General features: G+C 39.4%; 1 long non-coding RNA gene across 1 annotated transcript; it reads left to right on the forward strand.

The window, feature by feature from the left end:
* Nucleotides 1-4,193: 4,193 nt before the first annotated feature.
* On the forward strand, nucleotides 4,194-18,001 carry LOC147000063 (uncharacterized). The gene is made up of 3 exons (XR_015046265.1): nucleotides 4,194-4,256; nucleotides 5,778-5,912; nucleotides 17,944-18,001. It is a non-coding gene; the product is annotated as an uncharacterized LOC147000063 (long non-coding RNA).
* The last annotated feature ends 2,967 nt before the right edge of the window (nucleotides 18,002-20,968 follow it).

A 20,968-nucleotide genomic window follows, 5' to 3' on the forward strand; every position in this document is an offset into this window, starting at 1 on the left:
GGTTCATAGCTGTCAGCTGGCTCTTTAGTACCTCGGCCAGGCCAATACTGAGGTGTCTGCTGCCTGCACAAGCACTGCCCACTTCACTTTGAGGAGCATCTGTGCCAGAAAGTCAGGGTTGAACTCCACAGGGTTGATGAGGATTTCGGTGGCCTACAGGTACAGATGGAAAACATGCATGCCCAAGCTCCACACTTGTGAGTTTAGGAGATTGTAGGTAAGCAATTTCATGTGTTCTGCACATTGTTTTTCTGCACAGGACTAATTTTTTTTCATTAATTTTGGGATTTATTTACATTTTATATGATAGCTCAATTCCCAGGTTGCCTTCAGCCAATCCCCATCCCATCCACTCTTTCCTTTTTTCCCTTTGAAAAAAGGCTTAGTTTGTGATAATCTTCTACATTGCACTCCATCACTGAGAGAAATCAAGGCAGGAACTCATGTCGGACAATAGGAAGGGCAAATGGATAAAGACTACTTATTTGCTGGCTTTCTCAGCACAGTTTTCTCAGCTTTTCTTCTTACAAAATATATAAGCTACTTTTAACTTTTATTTTAATAACATTATATATACATTAATGTACATATACATTATTAGAGTGTGTTGCTTGGGTGGATATCTGTGGGCCTTGTTTGTCCAGGATTCACAGACCAGTATAGGGAACATGGTCCTTTGATACTGGAGCTACATATGAGCTGCCACCTGAGTTCTGGGATTCAAACCCTGGCCTTCTAAAAGAGCAGCCAGTGCTCTTAAACACTGAGTCATCTTTCAAGCCCCACCCTCAGCTTGCTTTCTTATTTATTTTATCAACATCTTTGAAGGGATAGCGCCACTCACTGTATACTAGATCCTCTCCCATCAACTGTTAATCAGGAAAATGTCCAATAGGCAAAACAGACCCAGAAAGACACAAAATGCCTGCTTTCACTTATGCATGGAATTAGCTTGTAAGTTTTATTCATGTGTGTGTTTCATTTAGAGTAAGAGAGATGAGCTATCTAGTATGGGAACATGAAGGAGGAGGAGCTCTTCTAAGGAAAGGGAAAGAGAGTACAGTGGTATAAAGAATAAAAAAGAAACTACTAAAGAAGGGTTAATTTGGGAGTGAATCTCAGGCAAGCATCTGACAGTAGACAGTTCATAAAACCCTAGTTGAAAGTTTGCTATTTTTAATTGTGCTAAATGAACACATCAGTATAATGACTTCTAATGAATCCTAATTGCTCTACCCATATGTTTATGTATATTACTCAGCCTTCATCGGAGGTGACTCTTCTACAGAAGGTGGTAATAAACAAAGATAGCCACAACTTGAAAATCCACAGAGAGTGAGATACTTGGAATGTTAGGGCTTAAAGAGGATTTCTTCATCAAGCTCTCCCTTTCAAGGTTCAAGAATCTATGCAAAGATGAGTCAGAAAGACAATCCTGATCAGAGGTGTAGGTGATGGATAGTACCAATGAGTTGTATCATGGGTATTCCATGTTCTTTATCTAATATCTACTTAACAGTGAGTGCATATCATTTGTAGTCTTGTTTTAGGGTGAGATGTTCTATAGGTATCTGTTAAATTCATTTGTTTCATAACTTCTATAAGTTTCACTGTGTCTCTGAGTTGAACGGTAGGGAGGTAAAGAAGGGAAAGAATTTGTTAAAACCATATTATATGAACAAAATTTAAATGATTTTTTTTTAAATCCCAACAAGCATTCCTATAGACCCATCTAATGTAGGCAGATCCTATTTGATGTTTCCTCTTCATAAGTGACTATACGTTTTTGACTAGTTGGCATAAGATTACTAGCACAATCAGATTAACATAAAGCATTTCCTGTCACGTCTAAAACCATCACACTAAGGGACTAAGATAATCTCTGTACATTCCATTGGTTAAATGTCAGAAAGACATGAGTTTTTACAGTGTGTCTCAGCTTTAAAGTGTAAATCCTGAAAGGACGGCCATGGTCATCCTTCCTACTCCCTGCTTTGAGCCACTACTTCCTGCTCTGTGGTACTACAAAGACTTCATTGCTAACCAGTTACCACTGTGACACAGATATCTTGAAGTCACAGAGTGGACAAGCATCCTTGGAGATCAAGATGCTGATGAGAACACTCTTATACCACCTCTGCCTTCACAATGTACTTGTTAAGATGGGAACATAGTGGGACTGACATGGTGGAAGAAATTCTTTAAAGTCCAGCACATTTCTCAATAGAAATCTCCTGATTTTCACATGGACCGCATATGTTACTCTTTGAAGTCAACCTACACTTTCCTGTTTCTTGTGCAAAGCGTTAGAGATGTCATTTAAAGCTAGACTTTTGAAATATATTGATAAGTCTGCCTTATCTTCATATTCCCTGCCCTTAATTATAGGAACCACGCTAAGACTAGATGTCTGAGCCATTCTCACTGACAGTTTTCCTGGTAAACAGTTGAGAGAAAGAAATTCTTCTAAGGCCCAACTAATCTAATCAGTATATGCGAAGCAGGACTGACATCACTCAGCATATGAGATAAAGAAAGTCTCTTGTTTTGTGGAGAACTGAGAGAGAAGCAGGGACAGGGGCCTGGAGGATAATGACTGTCCTTAAGGATAGTCAGTCCAGACCTTGAGGCTGGGTCTGACAGCATCCAGAGCAATGCAGTCCAATTACCTGGAGCTTCCTAGAGGAGCACTGTTTCTCTTCAAAATGTGACAGGGATGGCACCCACAAGGGGACAGAATTCAGTGTGTTCTAGACTTCTTTTGAGCCACCAGTGTACTGATCCTCCTCCCCCACTTCCCTTGCTATTACAGATGAGCAACCTAAATAGGGGACAAGTAAGCCCTGCTGATACCAGAATATCTAATTGCAAAACCCTTACAAGAAAGACCAGTTTCCCTCCACTCTCAGAATAAAAAGTAAGGATTGGGCTCACAGTGATAAGCACTCTCTGACTAGTTTTGAGAGAACAGGCTGCTCCAAGGTCCAAATTTCTGACACACCAAGTAAATGAAATATCTGTACGACCAGAACTTCAAACCTAAAATTTCAATCTCTTTAAAATATCCATCTCTTTTAAAATCCAAAGTATTTTTGCAATTAAAAGTCTCTTAACTGTAGGCTCCACTAAAACAGTTTATTCCTTCTTTCCAAAGTAAAGATAATGACGAAAAAAGGGAACAGAGATTGAAGGGAAGATCATCCAGAGACCATCTCACATAGGTACCCATCCCATCTGTTTTGCAGACATCAAAACCCCTCACTAGTTCTAATTCCAAGAAACACTTGCTGACAGTAGCTACAAATGGCTGTTCCATGAGAGCTTCTACCAGCACCTGACCAATACAAATGCAGGTATTCACATCTGGCTGAATCCAGGAACTATAACAGTGTAGATAATGGAAGGACTGAAGCAGTTGAAGGGAATTGTAACCTCAAAGGATGAACAGTATCAACTAATTGGACCACTCAGAGCCCCCAGAGAATAAACCACCAGCCAAAGAGTGGAGTGACCCATGGCTCTAGATACATATCTTGCACAAAATGGCTTTATCTGAGGGAGGGGAGTCCCTTGGTCCTGTGTAGGATGAGTGAGAGAGAGGGCCTGGGCTGCCTAGCACATAAGTGAGAGAGAGGGCCAGAGAGGCTAAGCACATAAGTGAGAGAGAGGGCCTGCACTGCCTAGCACACTCTTCTAATCCAGCTCAATACTAGGAAGGTGGAGACAGGAGGGTACCAGAGGTTGTAGGGATTCTGGATGCTCCTTTCTGAACTCTTAGGACAGCATAGACTCTTCTGGTTTGCGTATGTACATGCAGCAATCCACAACAATAAATGCTTACGCACATAAATAAATAAAATCCAAAAATGCTTACAAGAGCCTCTACAGTTGAAATTAACTAGTGTCATTTGCAGTGTTTCATATGTTACACATTTGTTCAAGTTTTTCAAGTTTGTAAGGGCTTATCAACCTATAAACAGGAAATCATATGTCTTAAAGCCAGTAGCTTATTCTCACCTCCTGAAAACTCACTTCAAAGTGATGGTACATGGTACTCCATGTACGCATGCGTAGTGTATATTCAGCCATTCAACGCAGGCCTTGGGTGAGAACTTTTTTGTACATTTGGCATCACTAAGGGTACTTAGAGAACTCTATCCCGGCCTGGCTCCTGACAACAGTTTTTTTTTTTTTTTCCTTTGAGGATCTGAGCACGGAAGGGTGCGGTTGGAAGGTGTTCATCTCTTAGATGATCTGTAAGTGATAGTTGGCTCTGATCATGGTTGTTGGACAGTTAATCGAGGTGTTACCGGGTGGGGCATCTCAGGCCCAGGTGGCCATTATGTGAGGAAAAGGCTCCTGATAGTCATTTCCTCTGGGATCTGAGGGTGAATGGAAGGTGGAGGACCGTATTCATGGAAGAGGATTGAACAGGTCAGGGGCATAGAGGATTGGGAACCCTTTGAAGAGAAAAGCTTGGGGCCTTGGGATAGGATCAGAGAGCCGGCTGCAGGACTAGGGGTCGGGGGCCAGGGAGCCATGGGTGAGAAGCCTTGGCGCTTGTCCTGTGTGCTGTTCAGGATCCATTAGAAACACACTGAGGATTCCTCCCTCCTCGTTGTCTTGTCTACGGTGTGTTCCTTTGATATACACTTTATGGACATTGCAGACAGTAGAGTTGTATAAGAAGAATGAATGAAAAGAAGAAGAGGAGATATTGCAAGAGATTCATAAGTCAACTGAGATGGATTCTGACCACGGATCCTTCCATCTCAATTGCCCATTTATTGGGATTAAAGACTTGCCCTACCATGTTCAGCTTTTTCTCTCAATTTTATTTCTGTAGGATGGGATCTATCTTTGTAGTTCCGGCTTTCCTGTCTTGGGCTGGCCTCGAACTTACAATCTTCAGATGTTTGAAATCCTCGGCTTCCCCAAATCCCCATTTTCTCCAATATAAGGCCTTTATGTTTGGGTGGTGGTGATGAGTGTTTCTTGTAGAATAAGTGTTGGGTCTTTTTGATATGAACATAAAGTTACCATGTTCGTTATCTTTCTGGATAGAACTGTGAGTTTACCTTAGACTGAGATAAACTGATAAAAAGAATTGCTTATGTTTTGTTTAAAAAGAATGTATGGGAGATTCGACCAAAATTCAGATGCCTCAAAGATTACAGGCGAACAAATTTTGCTCATCGTTTTCTGGAAGGAGGGGAGGAATCACATATTGAAGTGTGGCCAGGTTATGTCTTTTTTAAACTGAGAAATGGCAGATTGTTAACTTTGGTTCTGAAGGAGTTTTTTTTTTTTTTTTTTTAAATAAGGTAAAGAAGTTTTTGAAACAAGTTGTGAGGAAAAGGGACATGATAAATAGGATACATGGAGAAAATGTTCCTGGGAACTATATATATATATATATATATATATATATATATATATATATATATATATATATATACACACACATATATATGTGTGTGTGTGTGTATGGGTATATGTGTGTATGTGTGTGTGTGTGTGTGTGTATGTGTATATTTGTGTATATATACACACACACATATATATGCATCACCATATTGAATATGTATACAGAACTCTCTGATAAAGACAAATGATTAAAAATACTATATGTTAAAAAACAAAAGAAATGATCTTTCATTGAGCTAAGATAATTATTTGACTTTTTGTATTTTAATTATTTAAATGATACCTTTTATTCAGATAACTAAGTTCTTTTTTTTCCTTTTAATTTTTATTTAATTTTTTTTTAAACTAAGAGGACTATTAAGTTCTTAAGAGAAGAATGGCGCTTAAGAAAATGATGGTGATACCAAAGGAAGGTTACTTATTACTTTTGGACTGTGATGATGAAGAAGATGACATAAGTGTTTCAGAGGAATCTCTTACTAAAGGTATATCCAGTGTTGGGCATTAATTGTGTCCTGCATTTCATTAGACCTTTACCTAGTCTCCTAAAATGGAAGAAATCTTTGTTAAGAGTTTTCATAGACTTCATTTCTAATTTTCCCTATATTTATCTATTTTATACACAAGTTTTAGTAGCACATATACCTACTCTTGAAACTATAGTCACAATATGTTGAGAAACAATAACTTGCTATGATTTTGCCCCAGGAAAAACCTGACATAGTTCCTATAATATCTTTGCCATACATGAATTTATTTCATAAAACCTGCAAATAAATTATTTCATTTCTTTTTCTATTATATACTTACTTTATTTACATTTCACATGTTATCAACTTTTCTACTTTCTTTTCCAAAAATCCCCTGCTCTCCCCTCTCCCCCTGCTCCCCAACACACCCACTCCCAATTCCTAGCCCAAGCATTTCCCAATACTGGGGCATAGGACCTTTATAGGAACAAGTGTCTCTCCTCCCATTGATGACCAACTAGTCCATCCTCTGCTACATATGCAGCTGGGTCCATATGCCCCACTATTTCTTTTCTTTGATTGGTGGTTTAGTTCCAGAGAATTGTGGGGGTACTTGTTAGTTTATGTTTATTTTTTCCTCCTAAGTTCCTGCAAACTCCTTAAACTCCTTGGGTACTTTCTCTAGCTCCATATTTGGGGACCCTGTGCTCAGTCCAATGGATGTCAGTGAACATCCACTTCTTTAATTGTCAGGCACTGGCAGTTCCTCTCAGGAGACAACTATATCAGTCTCCTGTCCCCAAGCTCTTGGTGCATCTTCAATAGTATCTGGGTTTGGTGGCTGTTTATGGGATGGATCCCCAAGTGAGGCAGTGTATGGATTCGTTCACTCTAAGCTCCAAACTTTGTCTCTGTAACTCCTCCCATGGGTATTTTGTTCCCCATTCTAAGAAGGAACAACATAATCACACTTTGGTCTTTCTTCTTGAGTTTCATGGGTTTTGCAAATTTTACCTTGGTCATTCTGGGATTCAGGGATAATATCCATTTATCAATGATTGCATATTATGTGTGTTCTTTTGTGATTGGGTTATCTCACTTAGGAAGATATCATCCAGAGCCATCCATTTGTCTAAGAATTTCATTAAATCATTGCTTTTAATAGCTGTGTAGTAATACATTATAGAAAAATTACCAGATGTTCTATATTGATTCTTCTAAAGAGAGTCACCTGATTTCTTTTCAGATTCTTGTTATTATACATAAGGCTGCTATAAACATAGTGAAGCATGTGTCCTTATTACAAGATGGAATATCTTCTGGGTATATGCCCAGGAGGACTATTGTTGGATCTTCTAGTAGAATTATGTCCAATTTTCTGAGGAACCACCAGTCTGATTTCCAAACTGGTTGTAACAGCTTGCAAATCCACCAGCAATGGAGTGTTCATATTTCAACACATTCTTGCCAGCATCTGCTGTTATCTGAATTTTACATCTTAGCCATTCTGACAGGTGTGAGGTGGAATCTCTGGGTTATTTTGACTTACATTTCCCTGATGATTAAGGATGTTGAATATTTTTTAGGTGCTTCTAAATCATTCGGTATTCCTTAGTTGGGAATTATTTGTTTAGCTCTGTCCCAATTTTTAAAAATAGAGAAAATTGATTTTCTGGAGTCCAGATTTTTCATCTCTTTATATGTATTAGATATTAGACCCCTATCTTATTTAGGATTAGGAAAGATTGTTTTTTCCCAATCTGTTGGATGCAGTTTTGTCCTATTGATAGTGTCCTTGACCTTACAGAAGCTTAGCAATTTTATGAGGTTCAATTTTTCCTTGTTTAATCTTGCAGCACAAGCCATTGCTGCTCTTTTTTTTTCTTTTCATCAAGAATTTTCCCCCTTTTCCCATGTTCCATGTTCTTCCCCACTTTCTTCTCTATAAGTTTCAGTGTGTCTGGTTTTATGTACAGTTCCTTGATCCACTTAGACTTGAGCATTGTACAAGGGATGAGAATAGATCAATATGCCTTCTTCTACATGCTAATTGCCGATTGAACCAGCACCACTGTTTGAAAATGCTGTCTTCGTTCCACTGGATTGTTTTAGCTCCTTTGTCAAAGATCAAGTGTCCATATGTGTGTGGGTTTATTTCTCTCTCTTCAGTTCTATTTCATTTATCTACTTGTCTATCATCACTCTACCTGTACCATGCCATTTTTATCACAATTGCTCTGTAGTACAGCTTGAGTTCACGCATGGTTATTCCACAAAAGGTTCTTTTATTGTTGGGGATAGTTTTTCCTATCTTTTTTGTCTTGTTTTGTTTTTGTTTTTGTTTGTTTGGTTTTTTTTTGTTTGTTTGTTTAATTTCAGGTGAATTTGCAAATTGCCCTTTCTAACTCAGTGAAGAATTAAGTTGGTATTTTGATGGGGATTGCATTGAATCTATAGATTCCTTTTGGTAGGACAGCCATTTTTACTTTATTAATCCTTCCAAACCATGTGCATGGGGTATCTTTCCATCTTCTGAGATCTTTTTTGATTTCTTTCTTCAGAGATTTGAAGTTTTTATCATATGTATTTTTCTCTTCATAAGTTAGATTAACACCAAGGTATTTTATATTATTTGTGACTATTGTGAAGGGTGTTTTTTTGTTTGTTTGTTTGTTTGTTTTTTGTTTAGTTTGTTTTTCATCCTGCTTTTCCTTTGTGTAGAAAAAGGCCATTGACTTGTTTGAGTTAATTTTATATTCAACTACAGCACTGAAGTTGTGTATCAGGTTTAGGATTTCTCTGGCAAATTTTTGGGTCACTGATACATGCTATCATATCATCTGGAAATAGTGATATTTTGACTTCTTCCTTTCCAATTTTTATTCATTTGTTCTCCTTTTGTTGTCTAATTACTCTGGATAGGTCTTCAACTACTATATTGAATAGGTAGGGAGAAAGTGGGCAGACTTGTCTAGTCCCTGATATAGTGGGATTGTTTCAAGTTTCTCACCATTTAGTTTAATGCTGGCTACTGGTTTGCTGTCCATTGTTTTTTTTTTTTTTTTTTTTTTTTTATGTTTAGATACGGGCCTTATATTCCTTATCTTTCTTTGACTTTCATTATAAATGGGTGTGCATTTTGTCAAATACTTTCTCAGCATCTAATGAGTTGAGCATGTTGTTTTTGTCTTTGAGTTTATTTCTATAGTGGATTAATTTGATGGATTTCCATATATTAAACCATCCCAGTGATGAAGCCTACTTGACCATGATGGATGATCGTTTTGATGTATTCTTTGATTCAGTTTGCAAGGATTTTATTTTTGCTTTGATATTCATACAGGAAAATGGTCTGAAGTTTCCTTTCTTCATTGGGTCTTTGTATCATTTGAATATAATTGTAATCTGGCTTCATAGAATAAACTCAATAGTATTCCTCTCTTTTGATTTTGCATAATAGTTTGAAGAATATTGGTATTAGGTCTCCATGTGTAAGACCCCCGAAACTGGACCTCCACTGAAGCCCATTCAAGTCCTGGAATGAGCTGGCCAGCACCACAATGACTCAAGAGAAAACTATACCTGATGCAAACAGAAAGAGGTTTTATTATCAGCTAGCTGAGGACAAACTCCTCCCATCGTGCAGGGCAGGGGAGTTTGACCCTGAGCTGTGACAGAAGGGGGCTTTTAACAGCTGGCTGAGGAATTGGGATGAAAGTTCAGAGGAGTTGGGAACAGATGGGAGGAGTTGGGAGAAGAGTTGGGAGGAGTTGGAAAGAGTTGGGAGGAATGTGGTTCTCTGCCTGGATGTCTTTTGTAAAGTTACAATTATCACATCTCAGGCTGTAAGGCTCAGAAACAAAAAGGCTTTTTGCAGGCTATAAATAACAAAGAGCTTCTTTCTGACTGCATTTGTAGAGATCAGGGACAAGAAGCTTGGGGAATATCCAGGGGCTTTACCTTCCAGGGAGAACCGCTCTAAGTTGGAGTCTCACATTCCCCACTACTTCTTCTACATAGTTCTAGTCTTGAAACTAGGAAAAATAACCGCTAGCCCAGCTGCCAAACAAAGCCAACATGAGGTCACAGCTCTAGGATTTGTAACCTTGAGAGCCTCAAAATGCACTTGAATGAGACAAAAGTTTCTCTTGCCGTGGTACAAGGGAGGGAGGAGGTTCCTGTGCACTGCCTGGTGAATATGAGCAGCACTGGGCCAGTGAGCCATGGTGGGCTGGGTGCAGGAGCCCAGCACCTGCTGGAGTAGCGGTGGTGGGGCTTGCCAAAAGCAGCAGGTAGGTGTTTTTTGTTTGTTTGTTTGTTTTTGTTTTTTTGGTTTGTTTGTTTGTTTTTTGCTTTTTTTTTTTTTTGTTTTATTTTTCAGCAATTCCAAGGCATTTTTCTGACCAGTTCTAGGGTCTTTAAGCGAGCTAGCAGGGGTTCAAATAAAGGAACATCAGGGTCAAACATTCCCCCTGCTTCTGTTAAGGAAGGTGGTCCCCAATTGAGGAGTTGAAAGGGTGTAAGTTTAAATTTTTCTGTGGTGTTCCATACTCACAATAAGGTGAAGTGAAGGAGAGCTTCATAATCTTTTCTGCATGTCTCTAAAGCCGATTTAGTCAAGGTTTCTTTTAATTCTCTATTCATCTGCTCTACCTGTTCAGATGTCTGGGGTCTATAGGGACAATGTAACTTCCAATCGATCCCCAATTTTCTGGCTAACCCTTGGCTTACCTGGGCAAAGAAGAAGGGGCACTTGATTGATGAAAGTACCTTAGGGATGCCAAATGATAGGGACATTTCCTCTAAGATCTTCTTTGCCACAACATTGTTGGTCTCCTTCTTAGTGGGGAAGGCTTCGACCAAGCCTAAAAAGGTGTCTATAAAAAGTAATAGATATTTATTACTGTACTTGGCGAAATTAACTTCAGTGAAATCTACTTTTCAGAATGTACCAGGCCGTCACCTCTTAACCCCCCTCTGGGGAGCATTATTCTGGTGGCTGACATTGGTGAGGGCACAGGCTTGGCATTCATTAAAAAACTCCTGGGCAACATCTGGCAATCTAGTAACATAGTAGTTTGAGCTCTTAACAATTTCTTTAGCTTCTTAGTTTCCAAGTGGGGGAGCCTGTGTAGATTGGCTACATATTGTAACCCTTCTCTGGTGGGCAGGATCCAGTGACCATCTTGGGTCTTAGCCACTCCTTGGGTAGTATATACACATATCTGAGGTATTTTTTTTTCTGTTCTTGATCTTCTAGACTGTAGTCCAAGCCTGCGTCTTTGAGTTTATAATGGTTTTTAAGTTCTTTATTTTTTTTCCCCTAGGGCTGCAGGTTTGGCAGCAAGGTCAGCCATCTGATTTCCCTTCACTATGGCATCATGACCTATTTGGAGATGGGTGCAATGTATGATGGCCAGTTAGGTTTTTTTCGAAAGTGTTTGGCTTCTAATAGGTTCAAGATTTCTTTTTTATTTTTAATATCTTTCCCATCAGATGTGAGTAACTCCTGTTTTCTATAGATCGCCCCATGTATGTGAGCAGTGGTGAAAGCATACTTGCTGTCTCTGCAGATATTGATGTTTTTCTCTTTGGCCAGCTGCAAGGCTTGGGTGAGTGTGATTAGCTCTTCTCTCTGGGCTGTCATGCCTTCAGGCAAGCTGCTGTCCCCAATGGTTTTTTTTTCCATTGACCACTGCTGTCCCTGCTTTTCTTTTACCTTCAACCAAAAAGCGGATACCATCTGTGTACCAGTTAGGGCAGCCTGGCAATGGCTGGTCAGTGAGGTCTTTCTTAATTTCAGTTTTTTTTCTGCCAGGATGTCTATACCTTGGTGTACTTGTAGGAAGTCGTAGGCTTCCGGCAGAAAGGTGGCAGTATTCAGGATAGGAGGGGGTGCAAACTATACTCTTTCAGTCAGTAAAAGGCTCTGTTAATGGGTCCTGTGAGCAATAGTCATCCAGCAATCAGGTAGCTGTCTAATGATGCTTTCTAAGGCATGGGGATATAGGGGCTACTACTATAGTTCATTGACCTAGAGTCAGTTTGTCAGCCTCTTTGAAAAATACTGACACAGCAGCAGCGATAACTTTTAAGCAAGATGGTCATCTACTGGCCACTGTGTCTAATTTTTTTTTTTTTTTTTTTTAACAATTGGGCCACAGGTCGTTTCTATTTCCACAGATCTTGGGTCAGGACACATCTCACTATTTCTGCTGTTTTGTCTACATAGAGAATGAAAGGCTAGGTCAGGTCTTGAAGGACTAGAGCTGATGCACTAAGCAAGATTTTTTAATCTCTTTATAGGCTTCCGGTCTTTGGGGGTCCATGAGAAAGTCACAGTCTCTTTAGTAAGGGGGTATGGTAGAGAGTGCCAGGGTGGCAAAGCCTGGCTTTTTAACTGGTAGCAACAGAGTATTCCAGGAAGACTGACAAGGGACCAAAACACCAAGTTCTAAGAGACTATGAATGTGAGGTCTGATGCCCTCTTGGGCCTCTTTGCTCATGGAGTATTGTATCAGTTTTCAGTGTCACAATGATGGGGTGCACCCTCTTTGCCTCTCTTATATCCCACGTCTCTGCCCAGCATTTAGGATATCTCCCTTACCTGGTCCCTTCTAATACTTTTCTTGACAGGGATTGAGGCTCATGTAATCTATATTCTTCTTCTAATTTTAAAGTTCAAATTATAGAGATAGAGGCTTGCCAAGGGATTGAAGTTCCTTCAAAAGAAAAGCTTATTTGGACTTTTAAATTTGCTACTATGTCTCTTCTCAACAATGTGGAGGGGCATTCAGTAATGATGAGGAAGGAATCAGTTACTTGGCTTACTCCTAGATTAATTTTCATATCAGTGGTCCAAGATTATGTTTTTTGTCTTTTGTGTGTGTGTGTGTGTTTTCTAGACAGGGTTTCTCTGTGTTGCCTTGGCTGTCCTGGAACTCACTCTGTAGACTAGGCTGGCCTCAAACTCAGAAATTCGCCTGCCTCTGCCTCCGGAGAGCTGGGATTAAAGGCGTGTGCTACCACGCAAGGTGAGAATGGTTTCTGAACAGTAGCCCCAATTACTTCGTTTTTCTGATTACTCAATTTCTCTAGTGACTTTGTCAGGACTGAAAAAACTGTTCTGATACCAAGAAGGGAAGTCGTAGGGGTCTCTTCCACAGTTAGGTTTACACTAGTCTCAGGGAATGGGTCTGTGCCGCATATCCATTAGTCATCATCCTCTGGAGTAAGGACTTAGTTGTTCTGATATCTGTCTCTTTCATGGCACAGTCTCTTGCCCAGTGTCCCTTTTCTTTACAGTACCCACATTGGTCCTTATGTAGAGGTGGTCGTAAAGGTCCTATGGAGTTCTGAGGTCTTTTTGGCCCTGTGTTGCCCAGGTACCCTGTCTGCCTTCTCCCTCCAACTTTTTTTATAAACTTCCTTATCACTTGCAAATGTATCCAAAATCCTATTTAAAATTCTTGCCTGCCTTCCATCTCATCTACTTTCTCTTGCCTCAGCTGCTCTCTATTCTCTTTCTCCTATTTCTTTTTAGTCTCTCTCTTATGGTACACTCTCTGCCTCCTTAACCAGATCTTGCAAAGATAGTGTTTACAGACTCTCTAGACACTGTAACATTCTCCTAATGGCAGAAGCAGACTGCCCAATGAAAGCCATGGCCAGAGCGGCCTGCTGGCTCTCTGACACAGGGAGTGTAATGCCTGTATGCTTCTAAGAGGCACTCTAGAAACTCTGCTCCTTTTCCTCTTGTAGGATCCCTCTTACCTTGGCCACATTGCTGGGTTGTCTGTCAGCTCCTCTCATTCCTGGTAATGTATCCCTGCTCCAAAATGTCAACTGCTCACTACCTTCAGGCCTGTTAGGGTACCAGTCACTATGTGTCAGAGGGGGAAGCATGCATCTATTTCATTTGGAAGTTGTGTCAGCCATCCATTTGCCCCCAGCACATTCATTCTTACCTCCAGCAGAATCCTTTTCTTCTCCTGTGTGATAAAAATAACCCTTAAAATCTGTTGACAGTCATCCCAAGTGGTCTGATGAGAGAACATGAGAGATTCCAATAGATTTGTAAGGGTAGAGGGGTTTTCAGAGAAGGCGGCGTGATTTGCCTTCCAATTATAAAGATCAGAGAAGGAAAAAGACCAGTAATGAAGAGGCTGCAGTTCCGAGGTCTGCTGGAGTAGGCCATAAGTACCTAAAGCCAGCAAGGTTGTTGAGTCTAGTCTCTCTGGGCTCCATGCTCATTTATCTTGTGTTCCAGCAGCTGGACCCTCCCCCGTGTCTCCAGTGGTACCCTGGTGAGGTATCTGGGAGAGACCGTTTAGTGTTATGAGGGTGTGGTGTTACAATATTCTGGAGGTTCTTCTATCTCTGGATAGATCTTGGGAGGAGCCAAGGGTTGCAGTTCACCCCCCAACATATTTATCTTAGAGTTTTTTGTTTTGTTTTGTTTTGTTTTGTTTTGTTTTGTTTTGTTTTGTTTTGTTTTTGGTGAGTGGTGGAAAGCTTGTTTTTCTGAACCCAAGACTTCAACCAGGATGGGGTCAGGTGAGCTTCCTGCGCGGAAATTTCCGAGATGTCAATGTAGGGTGCTTGTTCTGGTTGAGACCCTAGTCTCTTCTGTGCAACAACATCTTTAACTGCAGAAATCACAATCAGTTCAATAGTGCCCTCTGTTGGCCAAGTAACACAAAAAGCCGGCCATTTCGTTGAGAAGAAAGTTCTCCAAAATTTCTTTCTGACATCTACAAACAGACTGTGAATCCTAGTAGTAATTTCAGTTCAATTTTCAAGAGTCAGTCCAAGAGTAGTGCTAATAGTCTGTCCCATCATCAGAGTCACATACAGGGAGACAAACACTATATATATATATATATATATATATATATATATATATATATATATATATATATATATATATATATATAAACAGAAACAGACAGCTGAGTGAGCACATGCTCACTTGGCACCCAGTAACAGAAACAGACAGCCAAGTGAGCACACTCTCATTTGGCACCTCGATTGGAGATCTCCATGCATCCCTGGAGCTCCCTCAGACCTTCTGGGATGTCTCCCAGTGCAGCAAGTGGTTACGACTAACATGTCTGTCAGTATCCCTGCCCTCCATCCAGAACAGTCGTTGCTCTCAGGAGTGCAGACAACTGCAAACCATAATGCTGAATTCAAACACAGCCGACAGACAAAGACATAGCAAAGACAGGATCCTACCTCCAAGTGGGGTCTCTGAGAACTGGGGTAGGCCTCCTGGTGTATGAGAACGCACATGTAAGACTCCCGAAGTTGGGCTTCCACTCATGTGCCGGAATGAGCTGGACAGCAAACTCGAGAGATAATCACACCTGATGCAAACTACAAGACGTTTTATTATCAGCTAGCTGAGAATGAAGTCCTTCTAGCGTACAGGGTGGGGATTTCAACCCCGAGTGGTGACAGTGGGGGGCTTTTAACAGCTAGCTGAGGAATTGGGAAGAGTTGGGAGGATAGCTAGGAGGAGGTGGGTAGAGTTGGGAGGAGTTGGGAGGAGTTGGAAGGAACTGGGTGCAGTTGGGAGGAGATGGGAAGAGTTGGGAGGAGTGTTCTTCTCTGCCCAGATGTCTTTGGTAAAATTACAATTATCACATCTCTGGCTGTAAGGCTCAGAAACAAAAAAGGCTTTTTGCAGGCTATAGTGAACAAAGAGCTTCTTTCTAGCTGTATGTTTAGAGATTAGGGAAAACAAGCTTGGGGAAAGTCCAGGGGCTTTACCTTCCAGGGAGAAACGCTCTAAGTGGAGGTCTCACACATGAAGATCTGATAGAAATCTGATGGGTTCATCAGATCCTGGGCTTTTTTTGGTTGGGAGACTATTAATGACTGCTTCTATTTCTTTAGGGGTTATGGGAGTAATTACAGGATTTATCTGATACTGATTTCAATTTCGTACCTATTATCTCTCTAGATAAGTGTGCATTTTTTCCTTATTTCGTTATTTTCATTTTTTTTTTTGAATACATGCTTGTTTTATAAGATCTGATCTGGATTTCCTAAGTTTCTGTTGTTATGGCTCCCTTTTCAATTTTGGTTTTGTGAATTTGGTTACTGTCCCTTTGCCCTGTAGTTAGTCTGGCTAATATTTTATCTATCTTCTTGATTTTCTCAAAGAATCAGCTCCTAATTTGTTTGATTTGTGTGTGTGTGTGTGTGTGTGTGTGTGTGTGTGTGTGTGTGTGTAGAATTCCTTTGTTTCCATTTGGTTGATTTCAACCCTGAGATTGATTATTTCCTGCCTTCTACTCCTCTTGAGTGAATTTACTTCCTTTGGTTCTAGAATGTTTAGGTGTGCTGTCAACCTACTCCTATATCCTCTGTCCAATTTTTATTTGGAGGCATTCATAGCTATGAGTTTCATTCTTAGAACTGCTTTCATTATGTCCCATAACTTTTGGTATGTTGCAGATTCATTTTCATTAAACTCTAAAAAGTCTTAAATTTATTTCTATTTCCTCCTTGCCCAAGTTATCACTCACTATATTGTTGTTCACCTACTATGTTTATGTGTGTTTTCAATTATTTATAACATTATTGAAAATCAACCTTAGTCCTTGGTAATCAGGTAGGATGCATGGGATTATTACAACATTTTTATATCTGTTAAGGCATGTTTTGGGACTGATTATATGGAGAAGGCATCATGAGGTGCTGAGAAGAATGGGCATCATTTTGTTTTAGGGTAAAATGTTCTATAGATATCAACTAATCTATTTGTTTCATAACTTCTGTTAGGTTGGCTGAGTCCCTTTTTAAGTTTTGATTCCAGTATCTGTCTATTAATGAGGGAGTGGAGTTCTGCTATTATTGTCTTGGGTACAATGTGTGATTTGAGCTCTACTAAAGTTTCTTATAGGAATGTGAATGCCATTGCATTTGATGTATAAATGTTCAGAATTGAGAGTTCATCTTGGTAAATTTTAACTTTGATGAATATGAAGTGTCCCTTTTTGTCTTTTTTGATAACTTTGGGTTGAAAGTCAAATTTATTTGATATTAGAATTGCTACTCAAGCTTGTTTCTTTGGAACATTATCTTGGAAAATTGTTTTCCAGCCTTTTACTCTGAAGTAATATCTGTCTTTGTCCCTGAGGTTTGTTTCTGGTATGATGGGTCTTGCTTACAAATCCAGTCTGTTAGTCTATGTCTTTTTATTGGTGAATTGAATCCCCTCATATTAAGAGATACTAAGGAAAAGTCTTTGTTGCTTCCTGATATTTTGGTGGAATTTTTTCATGTAGCTATCTTCTTTTATGTTTGCTTCAAGATAAATGTCTTGCTTTTTCGAGGGTGTAATTTCCCTCCTTATATTGGAGTTTTCCCTTTATTATCCCTTGGAGGGCTGGATTTGTTCAAAAATATTGTGTAAATATTGTTTTTTTATGGAATACCTTCTTTTCTCAAACTATGGTAAGATATTTTTGCTGTTTATTATAGCCTTGGCTGGCATTTCTGTATGATATATGCCCAGGATCTTATGGCTTTCATAGTCTCAGAGGTTAAGTTAGGTATAGTTCTGATAAGTCTTACTTTATAAGTTACTTGAAATTTCCCATATTGCTTTTAATATTCTTTCTTTCATTCTGTTCTTTTTTCTTTTTCCTTTTTTTTTTTTTGCATTTGATGTTTGGATTATTATATGATGGCAGGAATTTCTCTTCTGGTCTAAACTATTTGGAGTTTTGTAGGCTTCTTGTATATTCACGGGAAACACTTTTTTTAGGTTAGGGAAATTTTCTTCTATAATTTTGTTGAATATACTCACTGTCCCTATAGTTTGGAAAAATTACTTTTCATCGATACCTATTATCCTTAAGTTTCGTCATCTCTTTGTGTCCTGGATTTCATCGATGTAATTATTTCCTTTCTAAAATCTCTTCAAAAACTCACATGGGCAGTTTCTTGAGAGAAATTCAAATCTTTAGTACTTTATTATCTATTACTTATATAGCATCCATTCAAATGTTTCTATTTTCTCTTGTCAATACAGTAAAGAAGAGCCCAGCATTTGACAAAGATGAGAATATATCGACTCACATAAAAAAGGATGGAGATATGGGGTAAAATTTTCAATAGAGTATTTCAATAGAGTTCAATAGAGTACTTCATAAGTAGTGTTTGTGATCCCTTCACTGGAGAAGTAGATTCAGGAAGATGAACAATTCAAAGTCAGACACTACTATATGTTGTGTTCAAGCCCAGATTGAGGTCCTTGAGACATTGTGATCACAAACACATAGCAACTCATACAGTAGGACCACCTGCATGAGATCTTCCCAGGTATACACAAAAAGAAAAGGAAAAACATCAAAAGAATAAGAGGGGGGCCATCTGGGAAGAAGAATGGTCTCAGCAGGAGTCGTAGAGGTATGAATAAACTACTGTGGGGTGTAAATGTATGAATTGTAAAAAGTAAATCATACAAGTTCACTTTGGTAGTCCACCATGTATTTTATATGTATATGTCATTTGTTCCGAACCAAACATATATTTATTATAAATAATTAAAAAAAGGTTCTGTTTAAAGTTTTCTGTGGGGAAGAAAAATATCCTACCAGTTCACGATATGTCTTACATTAATTTTTATATTCCTTTCTTAACAGAGGTGAACTAGACAGTATGTTGGATAAATCTGGAGGTATGTGTTTTTGGAGGTTTTTGCCTGATTTTTGAAGAGGTCAGAAGAGGGAATCAGATCTCTATAACCCCTATACCATAGGGGATAATTTTAGATTTCACAGTAATTGTAGTTCTCTTTAAAACCCATATGAGATGACTTCTCAACCAACATTCAGAATGAATGATTAGCTGAAGGTGTAGCTCAGTGGTAAAATACCATGTAAAAGTTATGAGTTTCATCTTCAGTGGGCAAAACAAAAAAAGAAAAAACAAAACAAAACAAAACAAAACCCAACCAACCCACCAAATTAACAAAAAAAAACTACCAAACAAACAAAACACTGCAATAAGCCTCTCCAATGAAATGTTAGTTTGTGCAGTTTTCCAAATCAACTTCAGATTGTAAAGTGAACAAGAAACCCAATTTGTTGTAAGGAAACGAGCAAAACCGGCATTAAGCATTTTAGGAGCCTAAACTTAGGCATGATTAGAGAGAGAGAGGGAAAAATGAAGAGAGTGGCTACAAGCTGTTTTGGTAAAATGCTTGCCTTGAAAGTATATGGAGTTAAGGTGGGGACATAGAATCCACTTAAAAAATGCAGGCTGCAACCCAGTGTTGAGTAGGTGGAGACACCTTGCTGGCTAGCAAGGCTAGTGGCATTGGTGAGCTGCAGATTCTGAGAGACCATGTCTCAAGTTGTAAGTTTGGTCAGCTAGTGATGTCACATGCCTTAATTCCAGCAATTGGGAGGCAGAGGCAGGGAGATTTCTGAGTTTGAGGCCAGCTTGGTATACAGGGTGAGTTCCAGGACAACCAAGGCTATACAGAGAAACCCTGTCATGAATAAAAAAATAAAATTAAAGTAAGTTGGAATATGATTAGAATGCAGTAGATGTCTATTTGTGGCTTTCTTGTGTACACTCATACTGAAATATATACACATCATTTTTTTTGCTGAAACTCTTTTTAAGATTTACACAATCCAGTAAAATTATGGCGTTTTTTTTTTCTTTCTTGAAATAGATAATATTAAGAAAGTGTCATAATTTTATGATCTCTCCTGTATAGTAAAAATGAACATCTATCGAGAGACATGATCCAGCACACCTTAAAACATGCAAAGGACAGGGATGGAAAGATGGCTTAGAAATTAAGAGCACTTGTTGTTCTTGGACAGAACCAAGTTTTAGTTCCTAGAACCCACATAATGGCTCACAACCATTTTTAATTCTATATCCAGGGGTTTTGGAGTTCTCTTCTAGTTTCTATGAACAACATACATGCAGGTTGTATAAATACAAACATGCAAAAACACATTACATAAAAAATAAAACAATTTAAATTACAATCAAGAGGCCCTTCATCTGAAAAAAAAAGTAGGAGAGTCTTTTTAGGGGTTCATTTATTTTAACTTTCAAGTTAGTATTGCAAATTTGGAAAATGGAAAGCCTCTGGGTATTAGTAGCAGCTAAAATACTACCTCCCTTTTGCTGCTTGGATGACAGATGAGTGATAAAGCCTAACTCGCCCTTAGTACACATGTGAAAACACCGATCAGCAAGGGGCTGTGCTGAGATTGCTTTCCTGCTATCCAAACCCTGTTAACCAGTATGCTTTGTAGTGGTCATGGAAGCCCAGTTCTTGAGGAAGAAATGTGCGTGAGGAAGCATGGTAGGGAGAAGTCTCAGTGGAGGTAGTCAATTTTCTGTTGAAAGATGGTTAATCCTGTTTGAGCTGGAGGTCTGTGTTGGGATGAAGGTGGAAGGGTGGACGTGTTACTTCAAGAGTAAGGAGAGCCGGGCGTGGTGGCGCACGCCTTTAATCCCAGCACTCGGGAGATAGAGGCAGGCGGATTTCTGAGTTCGAGGCCAGCCTGGTCTACAAAGTGAGTGCCAGGACAGCCAGGGCTATACAGAGAAACCCTGTCTCGAAAAACCAAAAAAAAAAAAAAAAGAGTAAGGAGAGGAGGTGACTCTCACTGGACTCAGGAAGGTACTACTTCCAAGTTCACAATTGACTTTCCCATCGGCATCTGCTGAGAAAAACAGAGAACTTCACTAAGGGCAGGAGTTTGCACAGAATAGCTCCTAGCAGAAAGCAGGAATGCCAGGGTATTGCAGACCCTGAAAGTCTTCTTGGGGCCTGGAGATGTGAGGTGTGAGTAAACTGGATGTCAGTTAGTGACACCAACAGACTAAAACCTTCTTTTTGCTGCTGCTGCCCAACAGGAATTCATTATAAATAAACTAAAGACCGGTCTTCATTTTCTTCTACATGTTGTTAAAATGCCAGATTGCTGAAATTTCTATATATAGTCTCCAAACTGCCTCAAAATACAGAGGCTGCTCTCAGCCTCAGAAGTACTGGGACTTCAGACATAATTTAGGCCCGGCAG

Source organism: Mus caroli, unplaced genomic scaffold (genome assembly GCF_978045245.1).
Source record: "Mus caroli unplaced genomic scaffold, Mus_caroli_1 scaffold_22, whole genome shotgun sequence".
Taxonomy (NCBI): domain Eukaryota; kingdom Metazoa; phylum Chordata; class Mammalia; order Rodentia; family Muridae; genus Mus; species Mus caroli.